Below are 20,000 nucleotides of genomic sequence, written 5' to 3' on the forward strand. Positions count from 1 at the left end.
ATTTATACTTATTTAGACTTATTTAGACGTATATACTTATTTAGACTTATATACTTATTTAGACTTATATACTTATTTAGACTTATGTACTTATTTAGACTTATGTACTTATTTAGACTTATGTACTTATTTAGACTTATATACTTATTTAGACTTATGAACTTATTTAGACTTATATAACTATTTATACTTATTTAGACTTATATACTTATTTAGACTTATTTAGACTTATATACTTATTTAGACTTATTTAGACTTATATACTTATTTAGACTTATTTAGACTTATATACTTATTCAGACTTATTTAGACTTATATACTTATTTAGACTTATTTAGACTTATATACTTATTTAGACTTATTTAGACTTATATACTTATTTAGACTTATTTACACTTATTTAGATTTATGTACTTATTTAGACTTATTTAGACTTATATACTTATTTAGACTTATTTAGACTTATATACTTATTTAGACTTATTTAGACTTATATACTTATTTAGACTTATTTAGACTTATTTAGACTTATATACTTATTTAGACTTATTTAGACTTATTTAGACTTATTTAGACTTATTTAGACTTATATACTTATTTAGACGTATATACTTATATACTTATTCAGACTTATTTAGACTTATTTAGACTTATATACTTATTTAGACTTATTTATACTTATTTAGACTTATTTAGACTTATTTAGACTTATATACTTATTTAGACTTATATACTTATTTAGACGTATATACTTATATACTTATTTAGACTTATTTAGACTTATATACTTATTTAGACTTATATACTTATTTAGACTTATTTAGACTTATTTAGACTTATTTAGACTTATTTGGACTTATATACTTATTTAGACTTATTTAGACTTGTATACTTATTTAGACTTATGTACTTATTTAGACTTATGTACTTATTTAGCCGTATATACTTATATACTTATTTAGACTTATTTAGACTTATATACTTATTTAGACGTATATACTTATATACTTATTTAGACTTATTTAGACTTATTTAGACTTATATACTTATTTAGACTTATATACTTATTTAGACTTATGTACTTATTTAGACTTATGTACTTATTTAGACTTGTGTACTTATTTAGACTTATGTACTTATTTAGACGTATATACTTATGTACTTATTTAGACTTATGTACTTATTTAGACTTATGTACTTATTTAGACTTATGTACTTATTTAGACGTATATACTTATGTACTTATTTAGACTTATTTAGACTTATTTAGACGTATATACTTATTTAGACGTATATACTTATATACTTATTTAGACTTATTTAGACTTATTTAGACTTATATACTTATTTAGACTTATATACTTATTTAGACTTATGTACTTATTTAGACTTATGTACTTATTTAGACTTATGTACTTATTTAGACTTATGTACTTATTTAGACTTATATACTTATTTAGACGGATGTACTTATTTAGACTTATTTAGACTTATGTACTTATTTAGACTTATTTAGACTTATATACTTATTTTGACTTATTTAGACTTATGAACTTATTTAGACTTATATACTTATTTAGACTTATTTAGACTTATATACTTATTTAGACTTATGTACTTATTTAGACTTATGTACTTATTTAGACTTATGTACTTATTTAGACTTATATACTTATTTAGACTTATTTATACTTATATACTTATTTAGACTTATTTAGACTTATATACTTATTTAGACTTATTTAGACTTATATACTTATTTAGACTTATTTAGACTTATTTAGACATATATACTTATTTAGACTTATTTATACTTATATACTTATTTAGACTTATTTAGACTTATTTAGACTTATTTAGACTTATATACATATTTAGACTTATTTAGACTTATTTAGACTTATTTTGACTTATTTAGACTTATGTACTTATTTAGACTTATGTACTTATTTAGACTTATTTAGACTTATTTAGACGTATGTACTTATTTAGACTTATATACTTATTTAGACTTATATACTTATTTAGACTTATTTAGACTTATACACTTATTTAGACTTATTTAGACTTATATACTTATTTAGACTTATTTAGACTTATTTAGACTTATATACTTATTTAGACTTATTAAGACTTATTTAGACTTATGTACTTATTTAGACTTATTTAGACTTATAGACTTATTTAGACTTATATACTTATTTAGACTTATTTAGACTTATATACTTATTTAGACTTATTTAGACTTATTTAGACTTATATACTTATTTAGACTTATTTAGACTTATATACTTATTTAGACTTATTTAGACTTATATACTTATTTAGACTTATTTGGACTTATATACTTATTTAGACTTATTTAGACTTATATACTTATTTAGAGTTATTTAGACTTATATACTTATTTAGAGTTATTTAGACTTATATACTTATTTAGACTTATTTAGACTTATATACTTATTTAGACTTATTTAGACTTATAGACTGATTTATACTTATATACTCATTTAGACTTATTTAGACTTATGGACTTATTTATACTTATTTATACTTATTTAGACTTATATACTATTTAGACGTATATACTTATTTATACTTATTTAGACTTATTTATACTTATATACTTATTTAGACTTATTTAGACTTATAGACTTATTTATACTTATATACTTATTTATACTTATATACTTATTTAGACTTATATACTTATTTAGACTTATTTAGACTTATTTAGACGTATGTACTTATTTAGACTTATTTAGACTTATAGACTTATATACTTATTTAGACTTATTTAGACTTATATACTTATTTAGACTTATTTAGACTTATATACTTATTTAGACTTATTTAGACTTATATACTTATTTAGACTTCTTTAGACTTATATACTTATTTAGACTTATTTGGACTTATATACTTATTTAGACTTATTTAGACTTATATACTTATTTAGAGTTATTTAGACTTATATACTTATTTAGACTTATTTAGACTTATATACTTATTTAGACTTATTTAGACTTATAGACTTATTTATACTTATATACTCATTTAGACTTATTTAGACTTATGGACTTATTTATACTTATTTATACTTATTTAGACTTATATACTATTTAGACGTATATACTTATTTATACTTATTTAGACTTATTTATACTTATATACTTAGTTAGACTTATTTAGACTTATAGACTTATTTATACTTATATACTTATTTATACTTATTTAGACTTATATACTTATTTATACTTATTTATGCTTATTTATGCTTATTTATACTTATTTATACTTATTTAGACTTATTTAGACTTATTTAGACTTATATACTTATTTAGACCTATTTAGACTTATAGACTTATTTAGACTTATATACTATTTTTATTTATTTAGACTTATATATTTATTTAGACTTATTTACTTATTTAGACTTACAGTATATCACAAAAGTGAGTACACCCCTCACATTTTTGTAAATATTTGAGTATATCTTTTCATGTGACAACACTGAAGAAATGACACTTTGCTACAATGTAAAGTAGTGAGTGTACAGCTTGTATAACAGTGTAAATTTGATGTCCCCTCAAAATAACTCAACACACAGCCATTAATGTCTAAACCGCTGGCAACAAAAGTGAGTACACCCCTAAGTGAAAATGTCCAAATTGGGCCCAATTAGCCATTTTCCCTCCCCGGTGTCATGTGACTCGTTAGTGTTACAAGGTCTCAGGTGTGAATGGGGAGCAGGTGTGTTAAATTTGGTGTCATCGCTCTCACACTCCCTCATACTGACTGGTCACTGGAAGTTCAACATGGCACCTTATGGCAAAGAACTCTCTGAGGATCTGAAAATGTTTTTTTGTTGCTCTACATAAAGATGGCCTGGGCTATAAGAAGATTGCCAAGACCCTGAAACTGAGCTGCAGCACAGGGGCCAAGACCATACAGCGGTTTAACTGGACAGGTTCCACTCAGAGCAGGCCTCGCCATGGTCGACCAAAGAAGTTGAGTGCACGTGCTCAGCGTCATATCCAGAGGTTGTCTTCGGGAAATAGACGTATGAGTGCTGCCAGCATTGCTGCAGAGGTTGAAGGGGTGGGGGGTCGGCCTGTCAGTGCTCAGACCATACGCCGTACACTGCATCAAATTGGTCTGCATGGCTGTCGTCCCAGAAGGAAGCGTCTTCTAAAGATGATGCACAAGAAAGCCCGCAAACAGTTTGCTGAAGACAAGCAGACTAAGGACATGGATTACTGGAACCATGTCCTGTGGTCTGATGAGACCAAGATAAACTTATTTGGTTCAGATGGTGTCAAGCGTGTGTGGCGGCAACCAGGTGAGGAGTACAAAGACAAGTGTGTCTTGCCTACAGTCAAGCATGGTGGTGGGAGTGTCATGGTCTGGGGCTGCATGAGCGCTGCCGGCACTGGGGAGCTACAGTTCATTGAGGGAACCATGAATGCCAACATGTACTTGACATACTGAAGCAGAGCATGATCCCCTCCCTTCGGAGACTGGGCCGCAGGGCAGTATTTCAACATGATAAAGACCCCAAACACACCTCCAAGACGACCACTGCCTTGCTAATAAAGCTGAGGATAAAGGTGATGGACTGGCCAAGCATGTCTCCAGACCTAAACCCTATTGAGCATCTGTGGGGCATCCTCAAACGGAAGGTGGAGGAGTGCAAGGTCTCTAACATCCACCAGCTCCGTGATGTCGTCATTGAGGAGTGGAAGAGGACTCCAGTGGCAACCTGTGCAGCTCTGGTGAACTCCATGTCCAAGAGGGTTAAGGCAGTGCTGGAAAATGATGGTGGCCACACAAATTATTGACACTTTGGGCCCAATTTGGACATTTTCACTTAGGGGTGTACTCACTTTTGTTGCCAGCGGTTTAGACATTAATGGCTGTGTATTGAGTTATTTTGAGGGGACAGCAAATTTACACTGTTATACAAGCTGTACACTCACTACTTTACATTGTAGCAGAGTGTCATTTCTTCAGTGTTGTCACATGAAAAGATATACTCAAATATTTACAAAAATGTGAGGGGTGTACTCACTTTTGTGATATACTGTATATCTAATCAACATCACATTCAGATCATTGATGTTGGCTGTGACATCTGTAAAGCTAAAGAAAAAATGCAACCCTCATGTAACATTCATTGGAATGATGATATTCAACGTTTGAGCAACGTTTGAGCAACCATGGTAGGACGTAGAACGTACTGCAGAGCACCCCTTCCTCCCGGGGGGGGGACTTCCTCACGGTAACACGTCTGAATAAACATGTTGTGTGGCTGTACACACACACACACACACACACACACACACACACACACACACACACACACACACACACACACACACACACACACACACACACACACACACACACACACACACACACACACACACACACACACACACACACGCACACACACACACCATAGACTGATACAGACACTAACGACTTGCACCAACAATAACAACACAGAAAGGGAAGTAACAAGACGTCTGGTACTGCAATAAGACCTAGTTCCAGCTTCTTATCCAGTTGATTAGGATCAAGACATCTGGTACTGCAATAAGACCTAGTTCCAGCTTCTCCCTGAAGTCCTCTTTCACTGAAAACTACAAACACACGATGAAGATATGTCTGGGGCTATCTATCTCCCCACGGAGAGCCTCCCCTGTACGCACGCACGCACACACACGCACACACACCAAACGCACACACACACACACCAAACGCACGCACACACGCAGGCACGCACGCACACACACGCCAAACGCACACACACACACCAAACGCACGCACGCACGCACACACGCACACACACCAAACGCACACATGCACGCACGCACACACGCACACACACAGAGAGAGAGAGAGAAACACACCGAGAGAAACACACCATCCCTCCCTCCCTCAGCCTCAGAGAGACGGATAAGGCACCACCCTGGAGCTGCTCTTAACCTCAATCGTTTAGGCAGTTCAAAGTTCCCTCTGCGTGGGCAGCATCTTGAAGGTGACACCTACCATCGCCCAGGACGGGGGAGAACTAACAACGAACAGAGCTACAGAATCGTCCCTGTGAAATGAGCCAACAAAACCAAACCCATCGTCTCTCCCTTAAATACAACTGTTAATCTACTGAAGATGAGTCTCACCTTAAATACACACAAGGGAAGCACATACAGTATACTGACTCAAAACCCTTCCACTTGTTTTGTGTTCAGCACACATGCAGTTAACTAGAAATGGCCTCCTGTAAATGGCCTCCTGTAAATGGCCTCCTGTAAATGGCCTCCTGTAAATGGCCTCCTGTAAAGCCGGGTAACAATGGAGAGACAGAACAGGTAACGATCATCAACTATATGACTCTGCAGCGTGTCTAGCCCCACACACACACACACACAAACACACACACACAAACACACACACCACCACACACACACACACACACACACCACCACACACCACACACACACACACACTGCTGTGCTAACAGAAGAATCCAAGCCAGTTGATAACAATCATACTATATGAAAAGGACTCAGCAGCACCGTACCAATGGAGAGTCAGTCTCAGGCTTGAATACAGCCGGGTCAGGTTGGTCACATGTAGAGAGGAGGTAGAGTGGTCTCAGGCTTGAATACAGCCGGGTCGGGTTGGTCACATGTAGAGAGGAGGTAGAGTGGTCTCAGGCTTGAATACATTAGAGGGAAAGGTTGGTCACATGTAGAGAGGAGGTAGAGTGGTCTCAGGCTTGAATACAGCCGGGTCGGGTTGGTCACATGTAGAGAGGAGGTAGAGTGGTCTCAGGCTTGAATACATTAGAGGGAAAGGTTGGTCACATGTAGAGAGGAGGTAGAGTGGTCTCAGGCTTGAATACAGCCGGGTCAGGTTGGTAACATGTAGAGAGGAGGTAGAGTGGTCTCAGGCTTGAATACAGCCGGGTCGGGTTGGTCACATGTAGAGAGGAGGTAGAGTGGTCTCAGGCTTGAATACAGCCGGGTCGGGTTGGTCACATGTAGAGAGGAGGTAGAGTGGTCTCAGGCTTGAATACATTAGAGGGAAAGGTTGGTCACATGTAGAGAGGAGGTAGAGTGGTCTCAGGCTTGAATACAGCCGGGTCGGGTTGGTCACATGTAGAGAGGAGGTAGAGTGGTCTCAGGCCTGAATACAGCCGGGTCGGGTTGGTCACATGTAGAGAGGAGGTAGAGTGGTCTCAGGCCTGAATACAGCCGGGTCGGGTTGGTCACATGTAGAGAGGAGGTAGAGTGGTCTCAGGCTTGAATACAGCCGGGTCGGGTTGGTCACATGTAGAGAGGAGGTAGAGTGGTCTCAGGCCTGAATACAGCCGGGTCGGGTTGGTCACATGTAGAGAGGAGGTAGAGTGGTCTCAGGCTTGAATACATTAGAGGGAAAGGTTGGTCACATGTAGAGAGGAGGTAGAGTGGTCTCAGGCTTGAATACAGCCGGGTCAGGTTGGTAACATGTAGAGAGGAGGTAGAGTGGTCTCAGGCTTGAATACAGCCGGGTCGGGTTGGTCACATGTAGAGAGGAGGTAGAGTGGTCTCAGGCTTGAATACAGCCGGGTCGGGTTGGTCACATGTAGAGAGGAGGTAGAGTGGTCTCAGGCTTGAATACATTAGAGGGAAAGGTTGGTCACATGTAGAGAGGAGGTAGAGTGGTCTCAGGCTTGAATACAGCCGGGTCGGGTTGGTCACATGTAGAGAGGAGGTAGAGTGGTCTCAGGCCTGAATACAGCCGGGTCGGGTTGGTCACATGTAGAGAGGAGGTAGAGTGGTCTCAGGCCTGAATACAGCCGGGTCGGGTTGGTCACATGTAGAGAGGAGGTAGAGTGGTCTCAGGCTTGAATACATTAGAGGGAAAGTAAACGGTTTGTTGATTTAAAGAGATTAAAGCAGACGCAAGCAAAGCAGCTCAATGGATTTTAATTAACTTGCCATATATGAAATGTATGTTATTAGGCATTACTAGATTAAATGGCAAACGCAAGTACTCGTTCTGCTTGGCTGACTGGAATAAAAAGCAATTTAGAAGCAGGTCTAGTTACCCACAGAAAAATAGAGTATGATGCTACTAGGGCTGCTACTGCTGGCTGACTTGGTGAACAGGACAGGCCCTACATACCTTCTGAAACACTGTCTCCACCTAACACTGCTGACTGACTTGGTGAACAGGACAGGCCCTACATACCTTCTGAAACCCTGTCTCCACCTAACACCCATGCAGGGGGATTCAGCTACATGTTATGTATAATAGACATTTCCAGGTTCCACATTCCAGTTCCAGGTTCCACATTCCAGTTCCAGGTTCCACATTCCAGTTCCAGGTTCCACATTCCAGTTCCAGGTTCCACATTCCAGTTCCAGGTTCCACATTCCAGTTCCAGGTTCCATATTTCAGTTCCAGGTTCCACATTCCAGTTCCAGGTTCCACATTCCAGTTCCAGCTTCCACATTCCAGTTCCAGGTTCCATATTTCAGTTCCAGGTTCCACATTCCAGTTCCAGGTTCCATATTTCAGTTCCAGGTTCCACATTCCAGTTCCAGGTTCCATATTTCAGTTCCAGGTTCCATATTTCAGTTCCAGGTTCCATATTTCAGTTCCAGGTTCCACATTCCAGTTCCAGGTTCCACATTCCAGTTCCAGGTTCCATATTTCAGTTCCAGGTTCCACATTCCAGTTCCAGGTTCCATATTTCAGTTCCAGGTTCCACATTCCAGTTCCAGGTTCCATATTTCAGTTCCAGGTTCCATATTTCAGTTCCAGGTTCCATATTTCAGTTCCAGGTTCCACATTCCAGTTCCAGGTTCCACATTCCAGTTCCAGGTTCCACATTCTAGTTCCAGGTTCCACATTCCAGTTCCAGGTTCCACATTCCAGTTCCAGGTTCCACATTCCAGTTCCAGGATCCACATTCCAGGTCCAGGTTCCACATTCCAGTTCCAGGTTCCACATTTCAGTTTCAGGTTCCACATTCTAGTTCCAAAGTTCCATGTTCTCTCTGGAAATCAAGCAGAGGACTGGCTGGATGAGTGAGTGACTAACTGGCTGGCTGGCTGGCTAGCTGGCTGGCTGGCTGGCTGGCTGACTGTCCCATTACTCTCTCTGAGTCATTCAGGGTGACTCCTGGCCGAAGTCCTGTCTGGTCAAATCACAAGCTAATTAAGCAATAAGGCCCGAGGGGGTGTGGTATATGGCCAACCCCCCCGAGGAGCCTTATTGCTGTTATAAACTGGTTACCAACGTAATTAGAGCAGTAAAAATAAATGTTTTGTCAAACCCGTGGTATATGGTCTGATATACCACGTCTCTCAGCCAATCAGCATTCACGGCTCAGAACCACAGCGAATTGCTAAACAAGAACTCTCTGCTGTTCTGGCAATTAGAATGTTGCAGCCCGGTGTTCTGGAGGTTCCAGAGAAGAGCAGCCATCACTAAATCAGTGAATATACATGAAAGGATAGTTTGAGCATGAAGCTTTACCCCTGCTAGTGCTGTGACCTAAATGTCTGAAAATCTAATTTCATGTAAAAGGATAGGACCAAGTCATCAGCTAAGGTATTGTTAACTATGACTGCACAATATGCAATATAAGTCACATTTTATTTTAGCAATTAGTTTCTAAAGAACCAAATAACTTGCCAAGACAACAGCTACTCTTCCTGGTGTCCAGCTAAATTAAGGCCGTTTATACAATTTTAAAAACATTACAATACATTCACAGATTTCACAACACACTGTGTGCCCTCGGGGCCCTACTCCACCACTACCATATATCTGAGGTACTAAATCCATGTGTATGTTATTGTTTGTGTGTGTATGCATGTCTGTGCCTATGTTTGTCTCTCTCCCCGGTCAGGTAGAGACTAGGGCCTGTAGGACCTGCCTTGTTGGTAGTGCTGTTAAGAAGGTAGAAACTAGGGCCTGTAGGACCTGCCTTGTTGATAGTGTTGTTAAGAAGGTAGAAACTAGGGTCTGTAGGACCTGCCTTGTTGATAGTGCTGTTAAGAAGGTGGAAACTAGGGCCTGTAGGACCTGCCTTGTTGGTAGTGCTGTTAAGAAGGTAGAAACTAGGGCCTGTAGGACCTGCCTTGTTGATAGTGTTGTTAAGAAGGTAGAAACTAGGGCCTGTAGGACCTGCCTTGTTGATAGTGTTGTTATTAAGGTAGAAACTAGGGCCTGTAGGACCTGCCTTGTTGATAGTGTTGTTAAGAAGGTAGAAACTAGGGCCTGTAGGACCTGCCTTGTTAATAGTGTTGTTAAGAAGGTAGAAACTAGAGCCTGTAGGACCTGTCTTGTTGATAGTGTTGTTAAGAAGGTAGAAACTAGGGCCTGTAGGACCTGCCTTGTTGGTAGTGTTGTTAAGAAGGTAGAAACTAGGGCCTGTAGGACCTGCCTTGTTGATAGTGTTGTTAAGAAGGTAGAAACTAGGGTCTGTAGGACCTGCCTTGTTGATAGTGCTGTTAAGAAGGTGGAAACTAGGGCCTGTAGGACCTGCCTTGTTGGTAGTGCTGTTAAGAAGGTAGAGACTAGGGCCTGTAGGACCTGCCTTGTTGATAGTGTTGTTAAGAAGGTAGAAACTAGGGCCTGTAGGACCTGCCTTGTTGATAGTGTTGTTAAGAAGGTAGAAACTAGGGCCTGTAGGACCTGCCTTGTTGATAGTGTTGTTAAGAAGGTAGAAACTAGGGCCTGTAGGACCTGCCTTGTTGATAGTGTTGTTAAGAAGGTAGAAACTAGGGCCTGTAGGACCTGCCTTGTTGATAGTGTTGTTAAGAAGGTAGAAACTAGGGCCTGTAGGACCTGCCTTGTTGATAGTGTTGTTAAGAAGCCAGAGCAGTGCTTTATTATGGACAGACTTCTCCTCATCTTAGCTACTGTTGTATCAATATGTTTTGACCATGACAGTTTACAATCCAGGGTTACTCAAAGCAGTTTAGTCTCCTCAACTTGCTCAATTTCCACAGTATTCATTACAAGATTTTGTTGAGGTTTAGGGTTTAGTGAGTGTTTTGTTCCAAATACAATGCTTTTGTAACGGTCCTGACCTGTTTTATGTTGTTTTTTGTATGTGTTTAGGTCAGGGCATGTGTTTTGGGTGGGCAGTCTATGTTATCTGTTTCTATGTTGGTTTTGGTTGCCTGGTATGGCTCTTAATTAGAGGCAGGTGTTTTGCGTTCTCCTCTAATTAAGAGTCATATTTAGGTAGGGTGTTCTCACTGTTTGTTTGTGGGTGATTGTCTTCCGTGTCGTCGAATGTATGTACCATACGGGACTGTTTGGCTGTTCGTTTATTTTGATGTCGTCTGTTTCCTGTCCGTGAGTTTACGTTTAGTTATGTAAGTTTATGTTCAGGTTTCGTCAACGTCGTTTTCTTGTTTTGTATATTTGAAAGTGTTTTGTTTCGTGTTGCCATCGTCGTGTTAAATAAAAGATGGCTTATTTCCCTAATGCTGCACTTTGGTCTGATGATCCTTCTCTCCTCTCCTCGTCCGAGGATGAGGAGAGCGACAGTCCTTACAGCTTTTAGTTTTATAAATATTTAGGACAAACTTATTCCTTTCCTCCCACTCTGAAACTAACTGCAACTCGTTAAGTGTTACAGTTATTTCAGTCGCTGTAGTAGCTGACGTGTATAGTGTTGAGTCATCCACATACACAGACATGAATTAAGATTTTAAAAAGTAACAGCTAACTTTGGTAATTCCTGATTCTACCTGGATTATGTTGGAGAGGCTTCCATTAAAGAACACCCTCTGTGTTCTGTTAGACAGGTAACTCTTTATCCACATTATAGCAGGGGGTGTAAAGACATAACATATACGTTTTTCCAGCAGCAGACTATGATTGATAAAGTCAAAAGCAGCACTGAAGTCTAACAAAACAGCCCCCATAATCTTTTTATAATCCATTTCTCTCAGCCAAATCATCAGTCATTTGTGTAAGTGCTGTGCTTGTTAAATATCCTTCTATAAGCTGAAAGTCTGTTGTCAATTTGTTTACTGTGAAATAGCATCGTATCTTATCAAACACCATTTTTCCCAGAAGTTTACTAAAGGTTGGTAACAGGCTGATTGGTCGGCTGTTTGAGCCAGTAAAGGGGGCTTTACTCTTCTTGGGTAGTGGAATGACTCCAGCTTCCCCCCAGGCCTGAGGGCACACTCTCTAGTAGGCTTGGATTGAAGATGTGGCAAATAGGAGTGGAAATATCGTCTGCTATTATCCTCAGTAATTTTCCATCCAGATTGTCAGATCCTGGTGGCTTGTCATTGTTGATAGACAACAAAACTTTTTTCACCTCTTCCACACTGACTTTAGAGAATTTAAAATGACAATTATTGTCTTTTATCATTTGGTCAGATATACTTGGATGTGTAGTGTCAGCGTTTGTTTCTGGCATGTCACGCCTAAATTTGCTAATCTTGCCAATGAAAAAGTAATTAAAGTAGTTGGTAATATCAGTTGGTTTTATGACGAATGATTTAATGAATGATGGAGATAGCCCTTGTTCTGAACATTTTATTGAAGATGCTCCAAAGCTTTTTACTATCATTCTTTATATCATTTATCTTTTGTTTCATTGTATAGTTTATTTTTTAATTTTTATTCAGTTTAGTCACATGATTTCTCTATTTGCAGTAATTTTGCCAATTGGTTCTGCAGCCAATAACTGGAATTAGCAATTTCATAAATGTGTCAAGTGCAGTGTCTGGTTGCTCCTCATTACCCACCACGGACTAACAGTGTCTGGTTGCTCCTCATTACAGACCAGCAGTGTCTGGTTGCTCCTCATTACAGACCAGCAGTGTCTGGTTGCTCCTCATTACCCACCACAGACCAGCAGTGTCTGGTTGCTCCTCATTAACCACCACGGACTAACAGTGTCTGGTTGCTCCTCATTACACACCACGGACTAACAGTGTCTGGTTGCTCCTCATTACAGACCAGCAGTGTCTGGTTGCTCCTCATTACCCACCACGGACCAACAGTGTCTGGTTGCTCCTCATTACACACCACAGACCAGCAGTGTCTGGTTGCTCCTCATTACACACCACGGACTAACAGTGTCTGGTTGCTCCTCATTACACACCACGGACTAACAGTGTCTGGTTGCTCCTCATTACACACCACGGACCAGCAGTGTCTGGTTGCTCCTCATTACACACCACAGACCAGCAGTGTCTGGTTGCTCCTCATTACAGACCAGCAGTGTCTGGTTGCTCCTCATTACACACCACGGACTAACAGTGTCTGGTTGCTCCTCATTACAGACCAGCAGTGTCTGGTTGCTCCTCATTACACACCACAGACCAGCAGTGTCTGGTTGCTCCTCATTACAGACCAGCAGTGTCTGGTTGCTCCTCATTACACACCACAGACCAGCAGTGTCTGGTTGCTCCTCATTACACACCACAGACCAGCAGTGTCTGGTTGCTCCTCATTACACACCACGGACCAGCAGTGTCTGGTTGCTCCTCATTACACACCACGGACCAGCAGTGTCTGGTTGCTCCTCATTACACACCACAGACCAGCAGTGTCTGGTTGCTCCTCATTACACACCACAGACCAGCAGTGTCTGGTTGCTCCTCATTACACACCACGGACCAGCAGTGTCTGGTTGCTCCTCATTACACACCACGGACCAGCAGTGTCTGGTTGCTCCTCATTACACACCACGGACCAACACATATTCTTAACATCATCAACATATGAATCACTACAAAACGTATTGTATGACCTCTTATACTCTATATTAGGCCCAGCCTGACCTCTTATACACTATATTAGGCCCAGCCTTTGGAACTGTGGGTTTCCTAGATGTGACTACTATATTGTGATCACTACATCCTATGGATCTGGATAGTGTTTTAGAGCAGAGTTCTGCAGTATTAGTAAAGATGTGATCAATACATGTTGATGATTTCATTCCTGTGCTGTTTGTAACGACCCTGGTAGGTTGACTGATAACTCCTGTGCTGTTTGTAACGACCCTGGTAGGTTGAATGATAACTCCTGTGCTGTTTGTAACGACCCTGGTAGGTTGACTGATAACTCCTGTGCTGTTTGTAACGACCCTGGTAGGTTGACTGATAACTCCTGTGCTGTTTGTAACTACCCTGGTAGGTTGACTGATAACTCCTGTGCTGTTTGTAACTACCCTGGTAGGTTGACTGATAACCTGAACCAGGTTGCAGGCACTAGTTACAGTTTGAAGATTTTTCTTGAGTGGGCAGCCTGATGAAAGCCAGTCAATATTTAAATCACCCAGAAAATATACTTCTCTGTTGATATCACATACATTATCAAGCATTTCACCCGTTATCCAAATACTGACTGTTAGCACTTGGTCTATAGCAGCTTCCCACCAGAATGGGCTTTAGGTGAGGCAGATGAACCTGTAGCCATATTACTTCAACAGTATTTAACATGAGATCCTCTCTAAGCTTTAATGTGGTTCTGAATATAAACAGCAACACCTCCACCTTTGGCATTTCTGTCTTTTCTGTAAATATTATAACCATGTATTGCTACCACTGTATCAAAGGTATTATCTAAGTAGAGTTTCAGAGATAGTCAGACTATGAATGTTATCTGTTACTATCAAGTGATTAATTTCATGCACCTTGTGTCTTAAGCTATATATGTTATTTACCGTGGGATATTCTGAGCCCTTTTCCATAAGTAGTGGCCCACACAGCCCACACAGGCTCAACCAGACAGTCAGTACTGTGCTGTATGCTTCCCCAGCCCACACAGGCTCAACCAGACAGTCAGTATTGTGATGTCTGTTTCCCCAGCCCACACAGGCTCAACCAGACAGTCAGTATTGTGCTGTATGCTTCCACAGCCCACACAGGCTCAACCAGACAGTCAGTATTGTGATGTGTGTTTCCCCAGCCCACACAGGCTCAACCAGACAGTCAGTATTGTGATGTCTGTTTCCCCAGCCCACACAGGCTCAACCAGACAGTCAGTATTGTGATGTATGTTCCAACAGCCCACACAGGCTCAACCAGACAGTCAGTATTGTGATGTGTGTTTCCAACAGCCCACACAGGCTCAACCAGACAGTCAGTATTGTGATGTATGTTCCAACAGCCCACACAGGCTCAACCAGACAGTCAGTATTGTGATGTGTGTTTCCAACAGCCCACACAGGCTCAACCAGACAGTCAGTATTGTGATGTGTGTTTCCAACAGCCCACACAGGCTCAACCAGACAGTCAGTATTGTGATGTATGTTCCAACAGCCCACACAGGCTCAACCAGACAGTCAGTATTATGATGTGTGTTTCCAACAGCCCACACAGGCTCAACCAGGCTCAGACTTGACATGTTTCATCATGACACGTTCCCAGAGCGCAATTAAACTTCTATGCTAGCACAGAGACTCACTGGGCCCTGGGGGGCAATTTAGCAGCGTCAAGCCTCAGAGAGACAGAAGCTGAGTCCCCAACGGCACCTTTGTTCCCTGTATAGAGCGCACTATCAGCCCATAGGGCTCTGGTCAACAGTAGTGCACTATATAGGGAACAAAGGTGCCCTTTTGGATGCAGGCAGAAAAAAAACGGAGAGATGGAAAAGAGAAAAGCTGCATCCCTTCCTGTCTTCCTCGGTCACCAAGCTGCCACGCGCTAAGCCCAGTCATCCGTGTCCACTCATACACGCCTCATAACCACCACGTCATATTAATCCCCACTATATGTACGTCCCAAATGGCACCATATTCCCTTTATAGTGCACTACCTTGGACCAGAGCCCTATGGCACCCTAATTCCCTTTATAGTGCACTACCTTGGACCACAGCCCTATGGCACCCTAATTCCCTTTATAGTGCACTACTTTGGACCACAGCCCTATGGCACCCTAATTCCCTTTATAGTGCACTACTTTGGACCAACGCCCTATGGTACCCTAATTCCCTTTATAGTGCACTACTTTGGACCAGAGCCCTATGGAACAATATTCCCTTTATAGTGCACTACTTTGGACCAAAGCCCTATGGCACCCTAATTCCCTTTATAGTGCACTACTTTGGACCAAAGCCCTATGGCACCCTAATTCCCTTTATAGTGCACTACTTTGGACCAGAACCCTATGGGTGCCCTGTGTAGGCAACAGCCAACAGGGTGCCATCGACAGGGTGGAGTTTGGGATGCAGACAGTCACTGTGTCACAGAAGAGAATATGATATGGCTATTACTATATTACCATAGCATGTCATTAAGGTTTAATATGAGTTCTGGAGAGGTCAAACACTCAAGGATTTTCTTCTCTCAGAGACATTTTCTTCTCCAAAGTTTATAAACAGATATTAAAAGAACCTGTCATGATTCATCTGGTCAGGCTGTAATAGGTCTGTCTCCTGTGTCGTACACTCTGGTCAGGCTGTAATAGGCCTGTCTCCTGGGTCGTCCACTCTGGTCAGGCTGTAATAGGTCTGTCTCCTGGGTCGTACACTCTGGTCAGGCTGTAATAGGCCTGTCTCCTGGGTCGTACACTCTGGTCAGGCTGTAATAGGTCTGTCTCCTGGGTCGTACACTCTGGTCAGGCTGTAATAGGTCTGTCTCCTGGGTCGTACACTCTGGTCAGGCTGTAATAGGTCTGTCTCCTGGGTCGTACACTCTGGTCAGGCTGTAATAGGCCTGTCCCCTGGGTCGTCCACTCTGGTCAGGCTGTAATAGGTCTGTCTCCTGGGTCGTACACTCTGGTCGGGCTGTAATAGGCCTGTCTCTTGGGCCGTACACTCTGGTCAGGCTGTAATAGGCCTGTCTCCTGGGTCGTACACTCTGGTCAGGCTGTAATAGGTCTGTCTCCTGGGTCGTACACTCTGGTCAGGCTGTAATAGGCCTGTCTCCTGGGTCGTACACTCTGGTCAGGCTGTAATAGGCCTGTCTCCTGGGTCGTACACTCTGGTCAGGCTGTAATAGGCCTGTCTCCTGGGTCGTACACTCTGGTCAGGCTGTAATAGGTCTGTCTCCTGGGTCGTACACTCTGGTCAGGCTGTAATAGGCCTGTCTCCTGGGTCGTACACTCTGGTCAGGCTGTAATAGGTCTGTCTCCTGGGTCGTACACTCTAGTCAGGCTGTAATAGGTCTGTCTCCTGGGTCGTACACTCTGGTCAGGCTGTAATAGGCCTGTCTCCTGGGTCGTACACTCTGGTCAGGCAGTAATAGGTCTGTCTCCTGGGTCGTCCACTCTGGTCAGGCAGTAATAGGTCTGTCTCCTGGGTCGTACACTCTGGTCGGGCTGTAATAGGCCTGTCTCCTGGGTCGTCCACTCTGGTCAGGCTGTAATAGGTCTGTCTCCTGGGTCGTACACTCTGGTTGGGCTGTAATAGGTCTGTCTCCTGGGTCGTCCACTCTGGTCAGGCTGTAATAGGCCTGTCCCCTGGGTCGTACACTCTGGTCAGGCTGTAATAGGCCTGTCCCCTGGGTCGTACACTCTGGTCAGGCTGTAATAGGCCTGTCCCCTGGGTCGTACACTCTGGTCAGGCTGTAATAAGTCTGTCTCCTGGTGGACAAGTGGGCTCCATGTTCTGAAAATAACATTCACAAAACCAGTGACCCTCCCATGGATTATTTCCCAAGCAGGGTACAATTACAAGGGCGACCCAAATCCAAATTGTTTTCGGTTGGGGAAAACCAGAGATAGGTTGTAAGCTGTCCCACCTATACAATTGTAAGAGAAACACGGCACAAATTTGAAATGGCCGTCACTTTCATCTTAAAAAGAAAGTAGTTGCATACCAGGATAAATGCCACAGAGTATCAACTACCTAATAAATTATTCAACAATTAATAAGAAGTCTCAATATGTAAATGAGTCTCTCTTGAGTCTTGCTGATCTCAAGGACAATGTGGCACATTGCCATTTTAATAATAATATTTTTAGGAGGGCAAAGTAATTGTAATACTAATCACAAGTTATAAGAAGCAGCAGTATTGAGTTCTAGAATGATTCCTCACTACATCATTCAGATGTTAACCCATTAACACTAAACACATTCCCTATAGGTCTCTATGGGCTCAGGTCAAAAGTAGTGTACCCTATTCCCTATAGGTCTCTATGGGCTCAGGTCAAAAGTAGTGCACCCTATTCCCTATAGGGCTCTATGGGCTCAGGTCAAAAGTAGTGTACCCTATTCCTTATAGGGCTCTATGGGCTCAGGTCAAGGTAGTGTACCCTATTCCCTATAGGTCTCTATGGGCTCAGGTCAAAAGTAGTGTACCCTATTCCCTATAGCGCTCAGGTCAAGGTAGTGTACCCTATTCCCTGTAGGGCTCTATGGGCTCAAGTCAAGGTAGTGTACCCTATTCCCTGTAGGGCTCTATGGGCTCAGGTCAAGGTAGTGTACCCTATTCCCTGTAGGGCTCTATGGGCTCAGGTCAAGGTAGTGTACCCTATTCCCTATAGGGCTCTATGGGCTCAGGTCAAGGTAGTGTACCCTATTCCCTATAGGGCTCTATGGGCTCAGGTCAACAGTAGTGTACCCTATTCCCTATAGGGCTCTATGGGCTCAGGTCAAAAGTAGTGTACCCTATTCCCTATAGGGCTCTATGGGCTCAGGTCAAGGTAGTGTACCCTATGCCCTATAGGGCTCTATGGGCTCAGGTCAAGAGTAGTGTACCCTATTCCCTATAGGGCTCTATGGGCTCAGGTCAAAAGTAGTGTACCCTATTCCCTATAGGGCTCTATGGGCTCAGGTCAAGGTAGTGTACCCTATGCCCTATAGGGCTCTATGGGCTCAGGTCAAGGTAGTGTATTATATAAGAACTGTACTCCCATTTGGGGTCCTATTCTAATTGTAATAACTATGGTAATGGGTTCTGTTCTAGTAGCAGCACATTCATATGAGATGTAAAACGCTCCTGTCATCTCCCAGAAACTGTGTGTGTGTGATCTTTGACTGTGCTGCGCCCCATTCAGATGGCTGTAATTACCTGTATACCCTCTGTACCTTCTCCTATGACATCGAACTACACTGAACACAAATATAAACGCAACATGTAACAATTCCATTGATTTTTACTGAGTTACACTTCATATGTGGAAATCAGTCAATTGAAATAAATTCATTAGGCCCTAATCTATGGATTTCACATGACCTGGGAATACAGATATGCATCTGTTGGTTATAGATACCTTTAAAAAAGATATGGTATGGGCAGGCATAAGCTACGGACAACGAACGTAATTGCGTTTTATCGATTGGCAATTTGAATGCACAAAAATACTGCAATATGATCCTGAGGCCCATGGGCCTCACACTGGGCCTCACACTGGGCCTCACAATTGGGCCTCACACTGGGCCTCACACTGTCACTGGGCCTCACACTGGGCCTCACACTGGGCCTCACACTGGGCTTCACAATTGGGCCTCACACTGGGCCTCACACTGTCACTGGGCCTCACACTGGGCCTCACAATGGGCCTCACAATGGGCCTCACAATGGGCCTCACAATGGGCCTCACAATGGGCCTCACAATGGGCCTCACAATGGGCCTCTGGATTACGTTGCAGTATTTTTGTGCATTCAAATTGCCATCGATAAAACGCAATTACGTTCGTTGTCCGTAGCTTATGTCTGCCCATACCATAACCCCACCGCCACTATGGGGCACTCTGTTCACAACGTTGACATCAACAAACTGCTCGCCCACACGACGCCTTACACATGGTCTGCGGTTGTGATTCGGTTGGCCGTACTGCCAAATTCTCTAAAACGACATTGGAGGCGGCTTATTGGTAGAGAAATAAACATTAAATTCTATGCCAACAGTTCTGGTGGACATTCCTGCAGTCAGCATGCCAATTACACGCTCCCAAAAAACTTGAGACATCTGTGGCATTGTGTTGTGTGGCAAAACTGCACACTTTCAGTGTCCACAGCGCAAAGTGCACCTGTGTTATGAGCATGCTGTTTAATCAGATGATTGATATGCCA

General features: G+C 41.8%; 1 protein-coding gene across 6 annotated transcripts in view; it reads right to left on the reverse strand.

Moving 5' to 3' along the window:
- The window catches only part of LOC129821062 (teneurin-4-like), a 511,923-nt gene that overhangs the window by 328,507 nt on the left and 163,416 nt on the right, over positions 1–20,000 (reverse strand). The window lies entirely within an intron of this gene.

Source organism: Salvelinus fontinalis, chromosome 23 (assembly GCF_029448725.1).
Source record: "Salvelinus fontinalis isolate EN_2023a chromosome 23, ASM2944872v1, whole genome shotgun sequence".
NCBI classification, from domain to species: domain Eukaryota; kingdom Metazoa; phylum Chordata; class Actinopteri; order Salmoniformes; family Salmonidae; genus Salvelinus; species Salvelinus fontinalis.